Source organism: Stegostoma tigrinum, chromosome 20, assembly GCF_030684315.1.
Source record: "Stegostoma tigrinum isolate sSteTig4 chromosome 20, sSteTig4.hap1, whole genome shotgun sequence".
Lineage (NCBI taxonomy): Eukaryota > Metazoa > Chordata > Chondrichthyes > Orectolobiformes > Stegostomatidae > Stegostoma > Stegostoma tigrinum.
Window position 1 is genome coordinate 40219377 of NC_081373.1, and position 25062 is coordinate 40244438.

The window sequence follows — 25062 nt, forward strand, 5'->3', positions numbered from 1 at the left end:
TTTCCAGTCAGGGTGATGTGTGCCTTGGAGGGGAATTGACAGGTGATGGCTCTACACACGTCTGCTGCCCTTGTCCTTCTAGGTTTGGAAATTGCCAAAGGGAGCATGTTGAGTTGGCATAGTGCATCTTGTAGAACGTACATACTGCTAGCACATTGTATTGCATCTGCCATTATAATTATCTATTGGAGGGAAGATCATTGACAGAGCAATTGAAGATGTTTGGGCCTACGACATTATCCTGAGGAACACCTGCATTGATCACCTGGGTCATGAGATGATTGACTTTGAACAGCACAATCGCCTTCTTTTCAGTGCTGTATAACTCCAACCAGTAGAAAAAGAGTTTTTCCTGATTCCCTTAGAATTTTGAGAGGGCAGATAAATGTTGCCTTGATATCAAACATTAAACTCAGGAATACTGTTCTTTTGCCCATGTTTGAACCAATGCTATAAAAAGAGCTGGATTGCTCTGACATTTTCCAAACTACGCATGTTATTTCAATCTTTTTCAGTGGTGTTAATAGGGGGAGGTCAAACCCCTCTGATAATTAGAATTGAAACACAAGCCTCCAATTGGTTACGGCAAGTGTAGAGGTCCCCTTCTAATAACTAAACCCGAAACACCCAGAGCTTCCCGTCTCACCTCACCTAATCTGTTAAACTGTTACAGAGAAAGGGAGGTGAAATGAAAGAAAACCCCTAATTGACTTTATAAATAACAAGTGACAATTTATTAATTTAACCCTAGCAATGAACAAATTAGCAGAATTACTAACAAACCGAACAATTCCCTCCTGAGCACTGACTATTCCCTAACTGAACTAAATTCTATTGGAATGCTGTTCAAACAAACATAAGTCTCATTTATATAAAGCCAATTAATAGGACAACGATAAATTAAAACTCTCTCAGTTTGCACAGATTGTGTCTTCTGGAACACTCTGCCTTCTCTAGCCTTTCTTCTGTCTCATGCTTCTAAATTCTAATGAGTCCCAACCTGTTTAGTCATTGCTCAGAAAACATTCCCATCATACCAGGGATCATCTCAGTAAACTTTCTCTGAACTTCCTCCAATGAAATGATATCTTTCTTTAAATAAGAGCACCAAAGCTGCTCACGCTACTCCAGATCTGGTCTCAACAGTACTTTATCCAGTTGCAGTAAGACTTCCCTACTCCTATATTCCAAACCCCTTATAAGTGTGTTTGAACCCATGTCCTCAGAACATTAGCATGGGCCTCTGGATTATGGTAGTGTTAGAATGGGGGTATCTGGACCAGAAGGTTACAGGTTATGGCTGAATACAACTTTGCTCCTGCTGATAGCCCACATTGCCTCATTGATACCCACGTTTGAGCTTCTGGATCAAATTGAAATCTATCCCAGTTAGAGCAGTATATAACAACACAACATAATGGGCAATGTGTGAAGATGCCTCCAAAAGGGCTGTGAGGTGGTCACACCTATCCATGCTGTCATGGATGGGCAGATGTGTCTGCAATGGGTTGACTGGTGAGAATAAGTAGATCTTTCTCACTTGTTGGTTCTCTCAAGTTTTATTTTTAAGAATCATTCAATTATTCTCTAAATTCCCTGCTCAGCCAATTAGATTTACACTTTGGATCTGGTTTATATACATATATCCAGAGTACTCTTACACAAACCAAATTTCTTTTTTTCCCACCAATTCACCATGACATTTTTTTTACTATTTACTGCTTCCAGTAAAACACCCGTGCTGCCAATTAGTATAGCTGCTGTGTTTTGTTTTTGTTCTATATCCGGAAATGTTATCATAGGCAGCCGGGTGGCTTTCCCACCATCAAATCATTGAGATCTTTTCCCCAAACTACTGACCACTATCAGTAAGTTGCCTGTGCAGTCATTTGGATATTCATATGCAAAACCTCTCGAGGATCTGCTTTATTTTGTTTTAATCCAGCCTGATCAGACATATTACGCCACTTATCTGGAGAAGGTAGGACTTGAATACAGGTCGCCTGGCTCAGAGTTTGGGACACTACCATCACACCACAACAGCCTGTCTGCATCTGCTTTATGGCTCTTTTTAAGCAACCTGTTTAGATTTGTAATGGTAAACTTGTAAAACAGGTGAGACTGGAACCTTGGCCTTCTGGCTCAGAAACAGGGAGGCTGCCACTCCAAAACAGCCCCTTCTGGATTGGCTTTTGTTTTGCTTCTGGATCTGCTTTATGCTCATGTTGATACTTTCTCACCAGCCTGTTTAGAGCTGCTATTACACACCTCTGGAGCTGATGGGACTTGAATCAGTCCTCTTGGCTCAAAGATAGGACCACTACCACAGCAAAGTTCCCTCCTGGATCTGCTTAATTTCTGTTCAGAAATGTTATGACATGGCACTGGATCATGTGGGATTTGGATCTAGGTCTTTTGGCTCAGAGACGAGGTCACTACCACTCTACAACACAAGGTTTGCTTTTTCCTTGTTACAAGCATGTATTAGACTGTAGATATTTTCTAATTAATCTGTTCAGAGACGCTATGACATGCTTCTGGAGCTGGTGGGACTTGAACAAAGTCCTCCTGGCTCAGAGATAGGGATGCTACCACTGGTACACGAGAACCCTTTGACAACATTTCCGAGTTTGAGTGGAAAGCTTGTGAGGTAATTCATAACTATCAGCCTGGTGTTTTGAATTATATTCTTAATCAATTTCCTCAGGGATATTATAACACAGCACTAGAGCAGGTGGAGCTTGAACCTGTTCTCCTGGTTCAGGGGCACTACCACTGTATCAGAAGAGTGCCTCTGAATCTGCTCAACAGAGGAATACTGATTCAGCAGCTGAGTACAATGAGGGTAATCTTTCTCCCCTGCTTCCCTGTGTACCTGGGTGTAGCCTCAAACTTAAATAGAATGCTATGAAATGCCAACCTCTCGAGGCTTCAACAGAACTAACTATGAAGCAACAAATGATGAGGATAAGAATGCAATTTGCTGATCTGTGAGGATAATTCCTTTGGGTTAGATTTGTACCACTTCTGGGATCTGTACTCAGAGCTTTTTGAAACATGCAGAATATGTCAAATATACAACACAGGAACAGGTCATTCAGTCCAATTCCTGTGGAATTTTGGCTTCATTTGAAGATCTTCCTATTGTTCTTCATTGAACTCTGTTAACATTTCATTCTCCCTCATATTCTGATTTATCTTCCACTCACAGTTATCGATATAAGTACACAGTGGAACATATTGCACTGGACAGTTGACACTGACTGCCCTGCAGTATGTAATTTTCCCAGCTGCAGGGGGTGAATATAAAAACCTCCACCTATGTTATTAAATTCTACATTTGTTTCAAAATTTACTAACAAACCCTTTGTTTGACTTCTGAAATAAAAGCAGGAAGTGTTGGAGGAACTCAGCAGCTCTGGCAGTATCTCTTCATGGCTTCTCCAGCACTCTCTGTTTTTGTGCTCTTGTGCCCGTGCTAAATGGACTGCTGAATCTTCCACATTTGCTGAGCTTAAAACCTTGGGTCAGGCAGGAGATGATGCTGAATCTGGAGCAGGCAGTACGGCAAGTTGTCATATGCTCCAAAGCTTCCCATTTCATTTGGAATCATCTTTAGGGAACGTGCAGGATGCTGGTAGATTATTACACAGGGAAACTATGTTATAAATTTTAATCTACACCATTGCAATTGATGTCTTTAGTATTAGAAAATGACCATTTGTATCATTCGGCCAAGAATTAGTCGTTCAGTCTCTAGCGGCTGTCTGGGATAAACAGGAATGGTAAAACCGGAGGATTATACTTTAATGAGGCAGGTTTAATAGACCTTTTATAGGAGGTTTACTTATTGTGTGGTACATTCTAATGTTGTGTTCAAAATAAATTGGTTGTAATACGGTTTATACTGGTCAATAACCAGTGACCGTAGTACATCCAATATGTAATTTTTCACCAATATGTAATTTTTCACCTGCCTAGAATTTGAAATGTTTTCTCAAACAGTTGTGGATAGTTACACATAAGCTTGCTGTCAGAGGTTGCTAAACTGAGTTTACAGATATTTCAATGTTGCTTTATAAGCCAGGCACATTCCCAGGGGTAATGTAGTCATTGACAGCTCGGCAAATCAACGTTACGAAAGATGTTTTCCCTTCACACAAACTTCATGAAAATGTTAAGAGCTTTAGTAAATTATAAGAAGGCTTGAGCAGAATATAATGACAGCTCACAGATTGGAAATTGTAGCTACTGAGTTTTTTATGCAGGTATAGTGACTGGAACAAGGTCAGTCAAGTGGACCTCATAGAATAAGGGCTCCCTGACTGTGACTATTAATCTGGTCCAATTTGGGAGCGCTGACTGAAAGACATAAACAGGGATAGTAGGAACTGCAGCTCCTGGAGAATCTGAGATAACAAGGTGTGGAGCTGGATGAACACAGCAGGCCAAGCAATCTGAAGAAGGGCCTAGACCCGAAATGTCAGCTTTCTTGCTCCCCTGATGCTGCTTGGCCTGCTGTGTTCATTCAGCTCTACACCTTGTTATCTCAGACATAAACAGGGGCTCCTTTTACTCTAGGAGCTGGCTCTGAGCTAACTGGGTCAGTGTCATGTACTATGCACATGTAAATAAAGGGTGACTTGGTGATGGAATACCAGCCTTCGTGGAGTTATCTCAGTAATAACTGAAGTGTGGTGCAGATTTCAAACTGACATGGCAGCAGTGGGTCAGGACTCAGACCACTCCATGACATGTTCCTACCTGTACTATTTGTGTGCTATGAATAGTCGTTACCTTTAAAACCTTCTTGAAGCTTAGTCCTACCTTCAAGGATAAGTCAGCAGTACACAGGAAACTCGTGGCTCATGATCTTTTAAAGTAGGTATGTATCAGCTTTGTTGAAATATCTGTGCACGGGGGGGTGTATGGGAATGACAGCTTACATGGAGGCTCAGGACCAGCAAGGGGTAGCCAGGGTGAAGGGGAAGTGGAACTGTCCCATGGGAAAAGTCCTCATGTCTTGGGTGTGACTGGGGAGTTTGGGTCCAGTCCATGTAGATAAACAAAATGAGGGGTCTCAATGACAGAGTCAGCACTGTCTGTGGGTTGTCCAATGGGTCAATCAGAGGGTGCTGACTGGCAGGGATTTTCCAGATTTGCAGGCGAAATTTGATTAGGTCTGGCACTAGGCCCAGCCTGAAGTTGGAATGGATCACATGACTAAAGGAACCTCTCAGGACACTGCGGAGTGGGTCTGTATATGGAGGAGGAATGTCAACCACAATGCAGGCAGGTTCCAGGGGAAAGGCGACATGCACACTTGAACAAGCCTATCCCCACCCCCCAGCACCCCCATCAGCCCACTCATGGGAAGGAAAGTGCCCTATATCTGGAGGTAGGAAGTCGGCTTAATTAGTTCAGGTGGTATTTGAGCTGAACTCCTCTGCCTAACTACATTTTCCCTATTTACATTCTGGGTGGGATAGCCCAAGCTGTATCTTCCCAACCTGTCAACAAGTGAGGCTCTGAAGTGGCTAATTAATTCACTCATATGGAGCTCATGCTGCTCCAGGTGGGATGTGGAAATGTTGGCCCGTACTACTGGCAGCAGGTAGACAGTTAGGTGAGAGCTTCCCTCAATCTTCATTAAATTGTCCACTTTCAAGTGATGGGAGCTAGGACATGAAAGGTAGCCATCGAGAGACTCTGCTTCTACCTCCTGCCAGAGTCCCTACCTTCACAACACCCCGAATTCCAGAAGCCAGTCAACACACCCCTGTCTCCAAACAAAAAGAGCTTTCCCATGGTCAATCTGCACTTGGAACCAGAACATCCTGTTTATGGGTTTTAATTCCAGAAGAAGATGCACTGTCAGCCAATCAGCTCCCTAATTACTGGAAGATCCAGTGGGCTTGCTCATCCACAGAGGCTGGGGGATTCCTTGTCCCAAACCATCCTGTTTCAGGAGAACCAGAAAGGTGGAGAGTCCAGGCCTACGTTTCAGTTCATGGCTCTCGGCCTTGGATTGGGTATCGTTTGGCGGGGGAGTTGGGAGTGGGGGAGGGGGAACTTGTAGCCTGGCTCAGTATGAGTGTGTTTGTCATTTGTAATGGTTTGGCGGAAGTGTTTCAGAGAGTCGTCTTCTGGATTCGGTTTACAAGTGGTCCGGGTCAGCAAGCTGAAATGACACGATTGTGGCCTGATATAGAGCCAATCAGACAACAAACTCCTTGGTTTCCTTATTTGTATGTCAGTACATGGGGTGGCATGGTGGCTTAGCGGTTAGCACTGCTGCCTCACAGTGCCAGCAACCTGGGTTTGATTCCAGCCTTGGGTAGCAGTCATTCTCCCTGTCTCTGCATCGGTTTACCCTGGATGGTCTGGCTTTCTCCCACAGTCCAATGATGTGCACATTAGATGGATTGCCCATAGTATCTAGGGATTTGTGGGCTAGGTGGATTAGCTATGAAAAATGCTGAGTTATAGGGATAGGAGGGTGGGTCAGGGTGGGATGCTCTTCAGAGGGTCGGTGTGGACTTGATGGGCCAAATGCCCTGCTTCTATATTGTAGAGATTCTATGATCTTACACAAAATCCTTTTACACTTCTCTTGCTAGATTTTTCCATATCTCCTCAATGCTGCTGCAAATAATGGTTATAGGTCTGAAAGGGTCTGAAAGTGTTATTATTTGATTGTGTGCAATAAATACCATCCACTGCAATAATATCACTTATTGAAAGAGCAAAGTAGGGTCTTGTGGGAGACAGACGTAAAGTTAGGGCCTTCCAATAGTCTTTGTAGTAAAGTGCAGCCTGTTTTTATAACCTGTCAATATTTGCAGAAAAGCAATATACTCCATCATGTTTACTCTACAAGCTTGCGCATGTCACGAAATGTAAGCCCCTCAAGAACCCATGCAACAGATACACAAATGGCTGCACCCACGTCAAGACCCTTGGCATAGGATCTGGAAATTTAAATAAGCAGCACCTCTCTTGATGAACGAAACATGCTGTAAATACAGAAGTTTAAGAGATATGCTGTTTGCTGAGGACAATGAATCTAAAAAAAATACTCATGGCAACACTGAAAACTGAAGAATAATTTAAAAAAAACAAAGTATTTAAAACTTGATGAGAGATATACTGACAGAGAAAACATCCTCAGCTCCAAGACAGAGGTCCAGGTTGCAATGTGAGGCTGTGGTTTGTGGGAATGTTGCCTGAGTTTCACTGGGAGGTGAACAGAAATCAGACTTGCATGAGCCAAAACTAAAATTCCTTGGCACAAAGGAAAACTTTAAATGCTGGAAAAATTCAAGCTGTGAAGGATGAGAATTTGAAAACAAATAACTTGCAGCTCAGTTCGGGGGTTGTCATCTCAGCTCGTGGACACTGTGAAGTACAGCTGGAAGAAACAGAACTAATGAGGGCCATGAATTGAGTGAAAAGACAGGGTCTTTTCCCTGGGGTGGGCAGGTCAAAAACTAGAGGGCATAGGTTTAAGATGAGAGGGGAAAGATTCAAAAGGGACCTAAGGGGCAAGTTATTCACGTAGAAAGTGGTGAGTGTTTGGAATGAGATGCCAGAGAAAGTGGTGGAGGCTGGTACAATTATAACATTTAAAAGGCCTTTGGGTGGGTATATGACTAGGAAGGGTTTAAGAGGGATATGGACCAAATTCTGGCAAATGGACCTAGATTTATTTAGTCGACATGGATGACCAAAGGGTCTGTTTCTGTTCTGCCCGGATCTATAACTCTATGAGGGTAAAACACACAATCCATGAATAAGGATCCAGTAAATTCATGATCCCAGTCATTTTTATCAGAGGAGCATTGCGTAATTTAAAGACTAAGAAAAGAATGAATCAGGGTACTTTCTCAATGGTATGAAGTTAAATACAGGATACGCAAGGAGACTTAGTCTTTCAGGTGCACAGATCTTTATAATGTTATAGCGGCAGAAAATAATCAAGGAAGTTAATGGAATGTTGACCCTTATATCTGGAGGACTGGATTATTGGGATGCAGAAGTTACGTTGCAGTTATCCAAAACTCAAGTTAGACCTCACTTGGAATACTGTGAGCAGATCTGGGCACCTGAGAAAGATATATTGGCTTTTGAGGGAGTACAACATGGGTTTACAGGAAGTATACCTGGACTTTAGGCATAATTATGAGGACAGATTATTCAAAATCGGGCCATTTTCACTCGAATTTAGATCTGATCAAAGTCTTTAACTAATTAATCATAAAAGACAGGATAAACTATTTTGACTTGTTGAGGATTCTGGGAGTAGGAGGGACATAGTTTGAGAGTTAGAGCCAGACAGTTCAGAAGAGATGTTAGACATACAGTTGATGTTTGGGGCTCACTTCCAGAAATGGCAGAAGATGCTGGATCGGTTGTTAATTTTACATCTGAGATAGATAACTTTGTGTTAAGTGTAGTTACTAAGAGGAATGGACCAAAGGTGAGTATATGGAGTTAGGCCACAGGTTAGCCATGATCCCATTGAATGGTGGACAGGCTTAAGAGGCTGAATGGCCTGTTCTTGTTCTTATGATCCTATATTGACCTCTTGGGCAACAGTAGTGGAATATGATCTGAGGAAGCATATGGTACTAAAATGTTTACAAGAATGAACATAATGCATAATGACAAGTGTGAATTTCACCAAAGAACCCATTTTTTTTTGACAGGAATGGTTATAATGGCTGATCCTCAGACAATTCAAGCCCCTTCATAGTCAATCCAGGGTCTTCAAAGACTCTTGGTGTGGTTAATCAACTGGCAACATTTATTGCTTAACCATGTGACCACAAGAGCATCCTTAAGACAACTCCTCATGAAGACTCAAAGATGGAGTTGGTATCCTCATTATCAGACTAGCCTTCAGAAGGTTAAGGAAAACGTTGACATCAACAGACATCTCTGTTCATTTTAATCATTTATTTCCAATGATAGTTCCAGCTGATTTTTCAGTTGCAGATTTAGGAGGGAATACTCTTCCATGAACACCAAGATCAGTGTTGCAAACTGGGCTATCATACCTCACAGACTTCATCTGATACAGAAATACAATATGCAGTGATTGAGAAAGAGGAAAGAGTTACCTGAATTTGGGAGAGATTTTCAGATTATATCCTTGATCTGAATGTGGTTCTTGAAACAGAAAACTTTACTTTCTTCACTGGTGAGCAGAGACCTACAAGAATGCCCTGAGCGTACAAAGATTTCAATTTTGTCATAATAAGTTTGCTTATGAAACCATCTACATTCAGGGGAAAATGCAGATAATGACATCCAATCATGATGCATTTTCATTAATGAAATTGTGTCATACACCAGATCAATGGTGGCACAATGGTCGGCAAATCATAACTGTCTTTAGCAAGATTGACAAGAGCAGAAGAGAGACAAGGAATGTCTTGTCTTTTACCAATGCACTTGGGATTGGTTTAGCTCAGTTGGTTGAATGGCTGATTTGTGATGCAGAGTGACACCAACAGCGTGGGTTCAGATTCTGTACTGACTGAGGTTACCATGAAGGATTCTCCTTCTTAGCTTCTCACTTGCCTCAGGTGTGGTGATCCTCAGGTTAAACACCACCAGTTCTCACTTTCTAATAAGAGTGTAGCCCAATGGACTGGTAAGACTATGGTAACTGCACCATTTTTGCTGTTCCAAGATGAGGTAGTGATACATACAATTATACAAATAAATATGTGACAAAAATTAGGGAAAACAAATTCTGGACAATATGGCACTGAAATGGTTAATACTTGATTGGGTGAAATAATTTAGGTGAAGCGGGTGGCACTAAGGTGGTAATCCGGAGACCAGGCTAATGCTATGGGGGCTCGGGTTCAAATCCCACCATGGCAGCTCGTGGGATTTAGTTTCAATTAATAAATATGAAATTGAAAACTAATTTCAGTAACAGTATGCATGAAACTATTTTATTGTGAAAGAAAAACATCTGGTTTACTAATAAGGAAATCTGCCATCCTTAACTGATCGGTTATTTATGACTCCGGGCCCATAATAAATGCTGGTTTTGCCAGTGATGCCCACATTGCATGAAAGCGTAAGAAGTGCCACCTACTGTCAATTATCATGAACACTTGGTGGGAGTAAAGTAGGACACATGGGAGCCAGAACTAAGGCTTGTTCTTCATCACTGACTTTGTAGCAATGGTGCGACTTATTCTTATAACCTGTAAATTGTTGTAAACATGTATTAAACCACATCTTGTTCACTCTATGATTATCATCACCAGACCTTACACAGTCCAGTATGTTTAAACTTTTAGAAGATGTTGATGGCAGCATAAACAACACCTTGGTTGGTTTTGATTCCTTCTCCCTCACCTATACCCTGTTTGTGGGTAACTGAGTAGAAAAGCTTGGCACCAGTTTGAAACAGGTTCATTAGTGGTGAAACCAATGATGATAGCTTAACATTCAGGGCAATGGATTTTTCAGCCATCACTCATTTCCCAGAGCGCAAGGAATAATTGACTGGAATCATGGTGTCATCAGAGCAATATGGAAATAGTCAGCTGTTTTGTGAACTGGAAGAGATTTAACTCTCTAAATATCAGCAAGAGCATGGGTGAAGATTCTTTGTAGGGCTGAGCTCAGAAGCAGCTTTGACATCCACCTTCAGTTTCACCATTGGGGATAGCACACCACGAATTCAATTCCATCCTCTGTGTGGGTAGATAGATGGCAATTGACAGTTATTGCAGCATAATAGGAGTTCAAACATTTGGGAGGAGTAATTAGAAGAGAATGAACATATGCACTAAAATATACAACATGATACATAGAAGAGTAGTCTTAAAGGGTTTAAATGTTGTCCTTGCTACCTTTAATGGGCATGTTCTTGCTAACACAGTTACACACTAAGTGGCAGATGATAAGTTTAACAAGCATTTAATGCTAATCAACACTGTTTACTGAGTCTTGCTTGCTTGCTTCACTGTCAGTGTCAATAGTCAGGCAGCTCCTACATTGCTACACAGAGCAAAATATAAGACAGAAACAGAACTCATTTAACATTTTAGAAAATTAACCTTATTTTATAGTCCACACTTTCTTTTGATAAATGATTTTGAAGAGGCTGTTAGACTGAAGCAGTCCAAATTGGCAGTTTTTACCTTGTGATCATCAAATTATCAACTTCAAAAAGATGCATGTTCAGCTTGCAAAATGAAGAAAATCGGGGATTATGGGAGGCACAGTGTCTAGCACTGTCGCCACACATTGCCAAGGAACTGGCTTCAATTCTGTCAGTGTGGAGTTTGTACATTCATCCTGTTTCTGCCAGGTGCTCCAGTTTCTCTTACAGTACAAAGATGTGCAGCTGAGATAGATTGGCCATGGAGTTATGGGAATAGGGCAGAGATACTGGGTCTGGGTTTAGGTGGGATGCTATTCAGGGGGTTGGCACAGACTTGATGGGTGAAATGACTTCTTTCCACACTGTAGGGTTTCTATGATTTGGTCTAAAAATCAACTGTAGTAAGCCAATAACAGACCAGGCAGAGAGAAGATCATGGTTTGTGAAAATGGAAACCTTGTCAATATTGACAGGTGAAGTACACATCTCCTAGAAAAGCATTATAACATATTCAACATCCTATTGCCAAAATGTGTGGATCCTGTGGCACCCCTCTGTGTTGGGTAATGACATATATGACCAACATCCATCTGAATGCACCGAACAGCTGATTGAAATGGCCTGAAATCTGTCAGCTGTTCACACTTTGAACAACTGCAGGAGAAAGTTTTCTTATATTCATTCACAGTTGAGAGCATTGCTGGCTAGGCAGCAATTATTGCCCATCCCTAATCCCAGAGGGCACTTGACAGTCAGCCACAATGCTGTGGGTCAGTAGTCATATGTAGACCAGACCAGGTAATGATGGCAGTTTCCTCCCTAAAGCACATTAGTGAACCAGATGGGTTTTTCCAACAATCGACAATGGATTCACAGTCATCATTACACTCTTAATTCCAGATGTTTATTGAATTCAAATTCCACCATCTTCCAATGCAGCATTCAAACCTGGGTCCCCAGAATGTTGTTATCTAGGTCTTTGGATTAACAGCCCAGTGATAATAGCTCTAGGCCATCACCTTCCCAGTTGGAGTCACAGTGGAGATGTTAAGCAGTTACAATCAACTGTTCCTGACACTTTAAGGTGTGGTAAAAGGGGTGCACAGTTCTTTCACTGTTCAAAATCTGCAGCAAATGTTTTTCTTTCTCCTCAAGCATTTTGTACTACAGTGACACGGTTATCCTGAGGCCTCTGCTCCCAGGTAAATAATTAATTAACTGTTTTTCAAAAAGGTGCAAAAGGTTTACTGTGATGAAACAGACAAGGGCATATATTTGGACATTCTAAATTGACTCACAGCCAGAGAAATTGGGCCTGACAGAAAATTGGCCAGGCTATATTAAACAACAGGCTACACAGAACAGTGGAAACCAAGGTCAAAAGAGGTCACAAACATTCAGGGGAAGCAACTACGACCAGCCCAAGGCTTGCATACAGGAGAAAGTAACAATCAGGCTCTCTGGCACCTTGACTTCGAGCCAGTGCCTGAGACCATGCTCTTTACATCTTCCTAGTAAGGCAACAGTGAAGGGACCCCATTGGCCAAATTCCACAGACCATTTTGGAAGGCCCAGAGCAAGGGGGATAGAAACACGTAACTGACTGCCACCCCCTCGGTGAAGACTTGCAACATGACCCATGGACAGAGACCACGTGGCAACCCAAGGGGATGCTGGAGAAGAAATGCACCCCCTCCCAACCCCCCGCATCCCCCACCCTCGGCCTGTGAGACCCACCTTTGTGGCAGACAGCCAGCCATACACCAGGGAGGAAGGAGATTCCAACGGCCCAGTGCAAACATTTAGATCATTGCGGGTAATATCCTTTCACAGACGGATGGAGCTAGACAGGGGGTAAATACTGTGGAAATTTGGGAAGTGCTCAAATTGTGTTTTTTTTAAAAAAGAGGGATATTTTGTTCATAAAATCAAGTTGAATCTCAAACTGAGCTCTGTGTCCCTTTGTTCTCCTCACTGGCAAGAGTGTTTGGGAAATAGTTTATTATATAAACTGGTCGAGGTGTCCCAAGCATGGACAACATCACTGAATGTCCCAACAAGGGTAATTACCTGCCCTGATTAAAGGTGAGTGATACGGGTGGCAAGGGCACATTTTTAAATTCGAAGGCAAAAGCTTCAAATTAAAATTGTATGACCCTTGGTGTATAAATTGAGGCATAGAAGAAATAGTAAACCTACTGAAATCATTAAAAAGAATGCAGTGAGGTAATTTTGGCTAAGTATGTTTAAAAAGAACATCAAGGCCATTGAGAGGACGTAGAGGAGATTCACTGAGATGGGACCAAGGATGAGAAGCATAAAAAAAGTATTAAAACACATGATAAAACTATAAGATTTACAGCATTGACCAACTACAGAAATAGTTAAGATTAATTAACCTCAGAGATGCATAGCTCTTTTAAAATCACTCATCCAGCCAAGTTGATTTGTGCATTGAGTTCAGATTTCAAATAATACAGTCACGACAAGAGATTTATTTGTGGATAAGAAATTTTCTGAAACAGATCCCCTGTGGTGTACACCCAGCAATATATTCTTAAAATCAAAATTCTCCACAATGTGAAATTTATTAATGTGCATCATGCCCATATATTTTGAACTGTTCAACAATTTTGTCAAAATAACAGACTGAGAAATATTATATAGCTACATTTGCCATTAGTGTGCCATTATCAATGGTAATTTCTACTGTTACTGAATACTAATACGAATTTTTTGAGAACGAAATAGAAACAGCACCTAATTATACGCTTAGCTGAAACTTACAACACCTATTCCAGCCAAATTCTCAGTTGAATATTGCCATTAATATGCAATGATTTCCAGTATGTCAAAAACCTAGAGTGGCAGAGTGCAAGTCTGTGGCAGCAGATGCATAAATATATCCACAACTAATTCTCACACGTATCAAAGAGCCAGCTCTATTAATCTAAACAGGCTGGTGTCTGCTGCTATCTTGGATGTAAAGGGAAATAACAGGATATATTTTGCTCGTTCATTTTATCAGCTCTGTACACTAGAGAAATTGAGTGATTTCTTGACTGTGCAGACTAGAAGATGTATGAAAGAAAATGATTGCACTTTCTCCAGATTTTAGTTTGCAAGCTCTGCTATTCTTCCAAAACCTTTTCATGTGCTGAGATTGATTTCAGGTGCGGGGCGCATTATGTAATGGAATATTTAGAACAATGAAACATATTTTTAAAATGTTGCAACTCTCCAGAGTAGTTTAAGCTGTATGATTTTGTACTCTCGGTCAATTGTCTGGTCATCCCATGATGTGTGGCTTAGCACTTTGAATTTCGTCAGAGTGCATGGGAGGTAAATGATTGGAATTTTTCCAGATTCTGAATGAAATGGGCGATGGTGAGTTGGTTGGAAAATATGGCGAGATCGGAAGAATGCTGAGAAATAAAAGGACGATTTTCTAACCAGGGTTAGAGGAGAATCTCACTGCATGAATGTTCGTTCATTCGCAGCTTGCTATTTTCCCAGGTAGTGGAGGCTAACTAAACATGAAAGTCTGAACAGGTATCTGGCAGCTGCTGGTGTCTTCTCTGGGCCTCTACCTTGGCCAGCAATTCCAACTCGTTCCATGGGCAGTGAATTCTTGCACCCTCTGCCTACAGAGTTTGGCTTAGACTAAGCACCAGCCTCACTCCATCATCATGGCACATTTGAGACTCACATAATACAGTTTGACACTTTAACGCTGCTCTTTGCAGCTCACCAGCACTGTTCATTGTAATGCAGCTGTCAGGTGCTTTTCATGAAGAGGCACCCACCAGTGAATCAGGGCTAGCCATGTTCACTCACTTTGCACCGACTTGAATGCACACAGTTTCTCTGCCTTGCCTTTACATTTAAAACAGACAAATAGCCAGGTAACTTGTCATGTTTGGCAGCCAGAAGCAGTCAGAGGAGACTACAACCAGTGAGGGGACTGGTCTATCATCAGTAAAGAAGGGTGGTGAGGTACCCAAGTGAGTGAATAGGAAACGCAAACAACAGCAAGGATGGGACCTTGGAGTGGGTGAGAGACATTGAGGGAAGGTGCTGCATGTAATATTGAGTGTGTTGGACCCTCAGCCCTGTTGGGAAATAGGTGTAATGGCAAAGTTAGAGTAGCTGTGAAGTAATAGAGAGAAGATGGTGGCAATCTTCTTTGCAGAAATCAGAAGATCATTACCTTTGAGATACTGCTGCATGATCCTGCAAACCATGGACACTGCTCTGATGCGGGTGGCCACTTCACAGCAGGCCTACAGTGTTTGACACAGTGTACAGCTGGGATTTGAAAATGGCATTCAGTGCGAAAGCAAGACAGTCCTGACACCAGTGGGCATTTTGCCACTGATGAGGGCCAGGCAGTGTCATGGGGAGTGGAGCATACTTAATAAGGAGAACAATGTAAAACTTTACAAGAAAAGTCACTGCGGCCAGAGGGAAACTCTCTGTGAAACTCGCCTGGAATTCAGCCCAATTTGCTTGGACAACCACGAAATGGTTCTGATTTAAAGAAGGGTCACTGGACTGAAAACATTAATTCTGCTTTCTCTCCACACTTGCTGCCAAGCCTGCTGGGTTTTTCCAGCAATTTCTGTTTTTGTAATAACAAAATAGCATCTAAAGCACAAGTGACCCTCATGTGAAAATTTCCATGTTCGAAACCTTCATTATTACGTTATATTTTTATAGGATGTATTGGGCCCTTCTGGATCAAGCTCATAATGCATGCATAGAACAGATAGAAGAAAACAAACAATTAACTGTATTTTCCCAGTACCTGGCTGCTGTGGGCATTGGCAAAATAATTGGGAAACTACGGCAAGCTCAGAAAAATTAGATTTGCAATATTAAGAAATAGAGTCTGATTTTCCATGCAAGGTTTGAATGATGCGGTGAGAATCTCATTGCAAAGTTGAGAGATCTAGTTATATGCATTTATGTCTCATTTGTATGTAATCACACCTCACTAATATGCAGTATCCTATTCCTCCACATGGTGGAGAGTTACTAGACAACGATAATTCCTGAGCAGGTACTGGGAACCTTTAACTCGCTGTTTGCTCCTCCACGGCTCCACCTTGGTCAACAGTCTTCAACATTTCAGGGTACACTCCATAGGCAGCAATGGCATGCAGTCCCTGTCCATTGAGGTTTGCATTGGACACACCTACCTCACCACATCATGGCACATCTCCAATCCCATTAAAACACTACACATCACTGCTGTTGGCAGGCTGCTTAGAGTGCAGGGATAGGCATCCAACTCATGCATTGGACCACGGTGTTTCTCTGGCATTTCACTTTACATCCTTACTGCTCGCTCACTTCAAACTCACTTCAATCATCACAGCATTTCTGCCTTGTCCATATTACACTCCAACAGCCAGCAGTTTGCCCACTCACTTAGCCTATCAATATCCCTTTGTCAACTCTTTGTAACCTCCTCAAAACTTGCTTTTCTGTCTAATTTTGTATCAGCAGTCAATAATGGCTATATTACAATTGGTTTATTCAACTAGCCCATTAATGTCAATTGTAAATAGTTGAGGCCCCAACACTGGTACCTATGGCACTCTTCTAATTACAGTTTGTGAACCTGAAAATGACTCATTAATCCTGACTCTGTTCGCCAATCCACTATCCCTGCCAATATATCACCTCCACCAGCATGAGCTTTTACCTAGTTCAGCAACTTTTAAGGGGTACTTTCCCCAATGGGTTTTATACTCTATCAATTCGGTCCTGTTTATACATTCTTATCTATACATCCTTAAATAATTCTTACAAAATTTGTCACACATGATTTCCCTTTCACAAAACTAAAGGGTCTCAACTTGATTTGGATAAGTATAAAACAATGTCCTGTTTCCTTCGTTAATAATGAATTTCAGCATTTTCCTAATGACAGATGTTAGGCTAACTGGCCTACAGTTTCCTGCTATCTGTGTCCATCATTCTGGAATAGAGGTGTTACATTTTCACATTTCCAAACTGCTGCAACCTCTATGACTGCAACAAATATCTCTGTAGCCTCATATTTTAAGATCCTAGGATGCAAACCATCGGGTCTATATTCCCTATCAGTCTCAAGGCCAATGAAGTTTCTGAGTAAAGTGATTACTTTAAGTCCCGGTCTCTTTTTGACCTTTTGTCTGATCTTGGAGTGATTTGTGTGTCTTCTGTTATGAAAATAGATGCAAAATACTTCAAGTCTCCATCATTTCATTGTCTCTCATTATGGTTGGTTCTGTTATAACACAATCCTGTGCAACATGATCTACAGAAATAACAGGGCCTATGGAAAAAGTGACATTAGGGGCAGGCCACCAAAAAAAGTCACTCAAAAGCCTAACAAAATGGAAGGCACAATATGAATAAATTTTTAATTCATCTCTAATAATGAAGTAAAAGTAAATTTAACACTACCTTCAAAATATGTCAAGATGATTTGATGGGGGGGAGGAGGTTATTCTATACTTTTCACAGAAAGCACTTCACGACAAAGCCTGCAAAATGATCATGTGATGCTGGAGCAGAGACTCTTTCAAAGCTAACACTGTGCACATTCACAACAAAGCCTGTGAATCAATCATGTGATGTCAACATGCACTACTCCATGTACCGTTGGAATTGTGCCATAGCTAACAAAAATTTGCTTTGCAGAAATAGTGTTTCCCCTATTGGTCAATCATGTTATAGCCAATTCGTATTTGCGTGTTCTACCAGAGCTGACCGAATTCATTCCCCAGACTCTCTCCCTGGGTGTAGAATGCTCCCTATAGCTATTCTTTTCCTTTTTGTATATTTATATGCATTTTATTGTTTGGTTTTATATGCCTTGCTAGATTTTTCTCATACTCCCATTTCTCCCTCATTATCGCTTTTTAGTCAAATCTTTGCTATTTCTAAAATTATTCTAACCCACCAGGTGACTACTGACCTTTGCAGCATTGTGTATCTTTTCTTCTTTCTTACTTCATTAATGTTCCCAGTCTCCATCCATGATGGTGCACCCTTCCCGCTGAGTCATTCCAGGATATATTCTACTTAGAAAGAGAGAGTAATGAAATATCTGCACAAAATGTTGCCTGCTGCTACTACTTGACCATCTTACCTTTACGGGGTTTTTCTATTTCACTGTATCCAGCCTGGACTTTATACCTTGTAATTGCCTTTTTTGAATTTTACATTTCAATTTTCTGGCATATTCCTCGCCCTCAAATGGAATGTAAAATTCTAACATGTTACATTCATGCTTATCTAGATGATCCATGATAATGATATTGTTACATATTCCAACCTCATTCCACATTACTAGCTCTAAAACAGCCTGTTCCCTCATTGGTCCCAAAATGTATTGTTCTCCTAAACTGTCCCAGAAGCACTCCACAAACTCATTCCTCAGGCTACTTTTCCCTATTTGATTTATTCCGTCTAAATGAAGGTTAAAATCTCACATGAACAACCTTTCCTGCAGTTGTCCAGTATTTCTCAACATCAATTCTATCCTACAGCATGGCTGCTGTCAAATGGCCTATAATTATTTCTTTCCTTGTCTTTTTGTTATCCCCACCCAAACAGATTATTTATTATTTCATTTGTTCATGGGATGTGGGCATCGCTGACTCAGCCAGCATTTATTCCTCAGCACTAATTCCCCAGAATAGATAAAGTCAACCACACTGCTATGGATCTGGAATTACATTTAGTTCCGATCAGATTCCTTTTCTTAAAGAACATCCTGACCTTTTGAACTTAGATCATTAGTCTCTTCTGTAATGATCTCATTGTTTATTAATAGTGTTTCTAGAGTGCAAAGTGGGATTGGGTCCTAAGGTTTGGGTCTAAATTGAATGAAGGAGTGTCAGGTCCATTCTGGGTGAAGGGTGGTCAAATCTGGATCAGGTGAAGGGGGTCTCTGCATCCAGGAGATGTCAGGTTAGGGTTCTGGGATTGTAGGTGGTACGTGGCAGGTGTAATTGGGGATGTGTGAAGAAAGAAGGAGGAGGTCAGTTGAATACTTAATTAGGAGTTAGGCTGTGTGATAATGGATACTTTCAAAAAGTTTAGACTGTGTAATTTCATCAGAATCACCCAAAATCACTGATTTGTACAGAAACTTTGAGGATCCAGACGTTGAGGAATTTGGCCAGTAAAATTTTTACATTCCTGGGTAATTTCTATAGCATTTGTTCTGATGAAAATTCCCTGGATTCCCATACGCAATCCCAATCTGAGCTGGAAAAACAATTGGCTATCAGAAAATCCAAGCTAATTTATCATGCTACATTGGTATAGATCATTTCTCCTCTCAATCACATATTGATATTATCATGCAAAGTTCCAGGTAGGTCCAATTTTCTTTATTTTGGATTTGATAGGTTTGCTTGGGAATTATTTCTATGAAGAATTTAAAATAATGTTGTGTGACTGTGGCAAAGAAAGAAAAAGCTAGCTTGCATAGAATAGGTGGCTTACTTTCTGTGAAAAATGGTAATTGTGATTCCTTTAATGAAGACGACACTCCACAACATTTGGGTGGCACGGTGGCTCAGTGTTTAGCATTGCTGCCTCACAGCGCCAGGGACCTGGGTTTGATTCTACCCTTGGGCAATTGTGCAAACTCTACACAGACGGACATTCTTCCAGCGTTTCCTCCCACAGTCCAAAGATGTGCAGGTTTGGTGGATTGGCCATGCTAACTTGCCCATAATGTTCAGGATATGTAGGCTAGGTGGACAATTCATGGAAAATCCAGGGTAGGGAGGGATTGGTCTGGGTGGGATGCTGTTCAGAGGGTTGGTGTGGACTCAATGGATCAAATGCCCTACTTCCCCACCTGCAGGGATTCTACGAAATTATGATAAATTATGCAAAGTCAGTGATATTCCTGACCCTTCGAGAGCTTCAAGAAGTGGTGGCAATCTTCTTTATTTATGTCAACATGCTGAACCAAATCAAGTTCTTCCACCATGGGAGTTATCTTAGCCAAAGGGTTTGTGATAAATCCACAGATCCTAGTTCACAAAAAGGTGCAACTGATAATTGTATTTTGCATATTTGAAATATTATACTTGTCCTCATAGCATTAAAAAGCAGAAACCCAATACAGATCAAAGTGAATGCAGTCACACCAAGTTACCTTTTTCATATTGACTCACCTTTAATAAAGAAAAAGAAAAACGTACATTTGGAAAACAAACAGTCACAACCAAGAACTTTTGTAGTTCCTCTTAATGGAGAGAAATTATTTACTAAACTTTATTCAGGTCAGTGCATAACAGGAAAATAGTATGAAGTGATTTGGTAAACAGGCACATGAAATCAATTATAACACTTCTAGATTATGCAAAATATAAAATGATTAATGTGGATTAACATCTTTAAGAGTTAGATAACTATCTGTATTTACAGATAAGTAAACGGAATATCTAAAAGGAAACATCAGTGAGTACGATAACGTTTCCCATCCATGGTGGAAGACATGATGGATTCAATGGTGACAATTTTCCAAAATGGAGCTAATGAATCAAAAGCCCATTTTAAACCTGATTCTAATATTCATTGTTTGCAAAAGGTTAAATGGTTGCGCCGCTGATAATATAATCACCAAAGGTTGAGCAGAATGTCAAAAAATTGAAAAAATCTTGACTATCGTATGAAACATTACATGCATTTTTCTCAGGTTGTAAATGTTAACTCAATTATCTAACATATTTGAGATGGTGATCAGTCCATTTAATACCACGGTAAATGAACATTACATTCAAAGAGTCCCCTTCCCAACTAATAAGTAAGTTTTCATTAGAATTTCCTTACTAACATCAATAAGCTTTCCTACACTTCTGTCTTTTAAGAGGAAAAAAAACCAAATTTTGAAGAAGCAGACAATGATTTTTAAAAATACGTTTAATTTAGGAATGAAACAAAGTTTAGAATCTAATCAAGGCAACCCGAACTTCTGGACCTACCAAAATAAAACTGAGGGTTGTAAAGTCTAAGGTGATATTCTGGGAGGATTCTTTGACAAGTAAAAAAACCCCAAAATTTCCTTGCCATTAACATGGATATAATTCTTCTTTGTGGAGTGTGTGTATGTGCTCGAAGTCTTACACTGTAAACATATTACAAGCAGGTATCAAGAAATAGTAACTTCCCAGATGTCAAAATAGACAAAATACTGGTTTTGTTGAAGAAATTAAAATGAATATAAGAAAGCATAAACATGTTCCTAAATTTCATTTTCAATTCAAGTGAGATTGACTATATGTGGTTAATATTGAATTAGTTAAGCAGGTCCGTGCAAAATTTGAAGCCCAGTTTAAATATTGCTCTCCAATAGGTCAATGTTGTTCATTCATCTGCTGTGGTTACAAACATGGAATTTTATCTGTCAGGTAAACTCATTGATAAATATGTTGGACTGCAAACAGGTAATAAGAACAAAGCACCTCAATGTCAGTGATGTATTTGCTTCTGTGGTAATGATTTTATTCATAATACAAAATCCTGCGGGGTCTTGAATCATAGAATCACAGAATCCAATGGTGGATGCAGAGAGGACGTTTCCCCCTGCTTTGCAGTATGGAATTCAAGAGTGCAGTTTAAAATTTATGGGTCTCCCATTTAAGACTGAGGTAAGGAGAATTTTGTTTTTCAAGAGATTTATTAGTCTGTGGAATTCTGTTCCCCAGGCAACAGTGGAGGCTGGATCAATGAATATATTTAATGCTGACTTAGACAGACTTCTAATCAATAAAGTCATGTTTTATGGGGAAGGGGGTGCAGATAAATCAATCATAATCTCACTGAAGAGTGGAGCAGGATCAAGGGGCTGAATGGCTACTCCTTCTATTAATTCTTGTGTGCTCAGTAACCTGACCAGAGCTCTTCCATGCATAACAGGCAGTACTTGTGTTTTAAGGTGCATTTACATCTGAAAAATGAATTTCCTTTCACGATCATATTTCCTAAAGATTGCATATATCACCCCAGCATATCGTTATAGATGTTCTTAGTGCAGTAACTGGCTACCTGAAACTGGTCGCTTTGCTTTTTCCATGCTCATCTGACAAAATATTTGGCACTGCATCTTATATGTGCACTGCAAGCGTGATACACACAGTGTCTCTCAAATACCAGCTTCTGTCTCTCAATATTTCTCTAAAGTTGTTTTATGAAGAAGTTGGCCTCCAACAGATGTCACAGTGCCAGGAGTATGTAGTGGCGCAGAGGAATAGACCTCCCAGCAGCTTTGAGGGGCCTATTATTGACATTATCATTTGGGATCCTCCAAAGCCTATGAAGGATGTTGAAATGTGGAGGAAATTTTGGATTTGCTTTCCTATTGGGAGTCACCTTCAAGCTCAAAGGAGAGTTTGTAATCTATCTGAAACAGTATATATATGCAACAATAATATACACCAGAAAGATTGCCAAGGCCTCAGGATTAAAAAAAGTTAGAAAGGCTGCATTGGGCATTCTTGAAAATGCTTCAGTAATATCCATCAGGCAAGGATTCAAACATTGCAGCACTACAGCAGACTCTGCACAATGCTGTTATCATCTGCAGTAGGAGTTGATCTCCCTTGGCAATATTCTTGGAATAATTCAGGAACAGCAGGTGGCTTTCAAGGATTGACATTAGTCCTTAACTGGCAGCTACTTCAGGGGATTTTTTTTAAAAAAGTGCCCCAAGTGTGCAGGCCAGGGCAGCAGTAGCATTATAACAAGTCTTCTGGGAATTTCTTTGGAATTTATTGGTACTCCAACAGGTCATTATGAAAAAGGCCACAATTCACAAAGGTGTATCGAAACAGCACGTTAAACACACTGTGCACACATGCACTTGTATCAATAACAGTAAGTATTCATCACGGTAAGAATTGCAGTCAGTTCTTCTTTTTACACAACATTGAAGAGAAAATTGGTTTGGGAATGACAAAGGAAAAGTGCCTCATTTGGTGCCAAAAACACAGCTGGGCAAATATAGCTGGCAGTGCCTAACATTTAAATTGCCTTTATGCAGACCAATCAACCACGGCCTCTCATCACTTCCAGAATCTCTTTTTTTATTGTTCTCTGTTTGAAGCTAAAATGTGTTGCTATTTTAAATTCCAAATTCATAGCTACTTGGTGCTTTTAAGTCCTTATAAATATTCAGATAAATCTGATTAATCTGGGAAAACAATAATGTGCTTTTTTTAAAAAGTTTAATTGGTTTGCAGCATGGCAAGACACAGAAACATCTCCCGCTGACCTACATCCAGAACCTGGTTGGCAAGAACCAAAGCCTTGGGGCCCCAAAGGATGCTTAGGCATAATCCTAATTTGAACTAAAAGAATTTGGGCAGGAGTTTCTGTTGAGTTTCGCAGATTTTTTTTCAACACAAAAAACCTGAGATGAGCCAAACTGATGCACATCATCAATAAAAAAAATGCAATGTGAATTTCCACTATTTTTGGAGCTTGTTTAAAAAATTGTGTGTTAGATGTTAGAAGCCATCAAACAAGTGATGCTCCAGATTGAATTAAAGTAACATTGCAAAATACATTATTTGTGGTAACTCTAAAGCAAAGCTATATTTTCCTTTAGGCCCAGGTCACAAAAAAAGGGATAATTGTAGAGATTTTGCTTTTTCTCAAATGAAAGAAACTGACTAGCGTACCACCATACAACCAACAAATGATTGTGAATTTTTTAAAATATATTTTTAAATAGAGTTGCTCACAAATGGTGGACAAATGCTTAAAACTAGTAAAAGTTGGATTCCTCAACGTGCCAACTATTTGCAAAGTGGAAAGTCTACCTACACCCAACATTGATGAATTGCTCTTTGTTGTACATGAAGATCCAGCCGATCTGCCAGGATGGGAACTGGCATATAGAATTATCTTACTTGGATGTAGAAGAAAGTAAGCCCCTGTAACGCTCCTGCTTCCTTTAGAATCTACTTTCGAGGCAGACCAACTGGTCACTCCTTATCAGTACATTGTACCTCGGAGTACAGAAAACGTGTCTGTTTCAGCAATTGGCCCAACACTGGAGATCTCAAATGATGCTGGACAGCTAGATGTTCAGTTGTTTATATTAATGGATGACATTGACAGTGGAAGCATTGCAGGCAGATGTTCCTCAGTCCAATGGAGGCAGGCTCCAAATACCTGTGCAGTGACAAAACCCAGGAATTTGATGTCAGGTTGGAAAATTCAACCTCATCCTTCTCTACTCTAGTTTTTCCTGAATTGGGACCGAAAGTGAATCAATTTGTATCTTTGGATACATTGGATAAATAGGAAGGAAATCATTGAGATAGTTGCCTGCTTTACTAAGACCTGCTTAAAATCTCTGTATCTTGGATTTCCCAGCCAGGGTATATTATTTTCTGAGCTGCCAGTAATCTCATTCGGGCCACTGAGGTTAGCGCACAGTAGGAAAGAGGTTTTATCAGTGAAATTGGCTGGCTGGTAAGGCTTTGACCAATTACATGGAATTGCTACATCCATATGTCCGTTGGAAGATTGCAGTTCCAAAGTATTTCTTCTTTCAGGCCAAGTGCCACCTTATTGCCAGGTACTTCATGTGTTTAACACTTCACTCACTTTCAGATGTACTTTCCTGCTGCCAACCTTCACCATGGCATCTGAGCGACCCTACAGAGTGTCAAGAAAAGAAGCCACATTACCAACTACTGCTCGGCCTGAAGATACATTAGCCTCCTACTTCCCAACCTTTGACAAGGTAATGGGGACTGATTGACTGAGGGCCAGCTGGAAGGAGACAGGCACCCGACACAGGATCAGACCTTGCTTCATGTCTGAGCACCAGTGCCCCTGAAGGCCTGGGCTATCATTGCAGGTTGCTGTTGATATCTGCAGCCTCCTGGAACAAGAGCTTC

The 25062-nt window shown here is 40.7% G+C and overlaps 1 protein-coding gene across 19 annotated transcripts in view; it reads right to left on the reverse strand.

The window, feature by feature from the left end:
- The window catches only part of LOC125462070 (heparan sulfate glucosamine 3-O-sulfotransferase 1-like), a 123952-nt gene that overhangs the window by 68911 nt on the left and 29979 nt on the right, over nt 1–25062 (reverse strand). For 9 of the 19 annotated variants that reach the window (XM_048551574.2, XM_048551569.2, XM_048551563.2 and 6 more), the window contains one exon: nt 18105–18207. The exons of 8 other annotated variants lie outside the window; for them this stretch is intronic. The gene's annotated coding sequence lies outside the window, so the exon portion shown is untranslated. Of the gene's footprint in view, nt 1–18104; nt 18211–25062 lie in introns of all 19 variants that reach the window. 2 more of the 19 variants (XM_048551568.2, XM_048551570.2) reach the window with 1 other exon arrangement.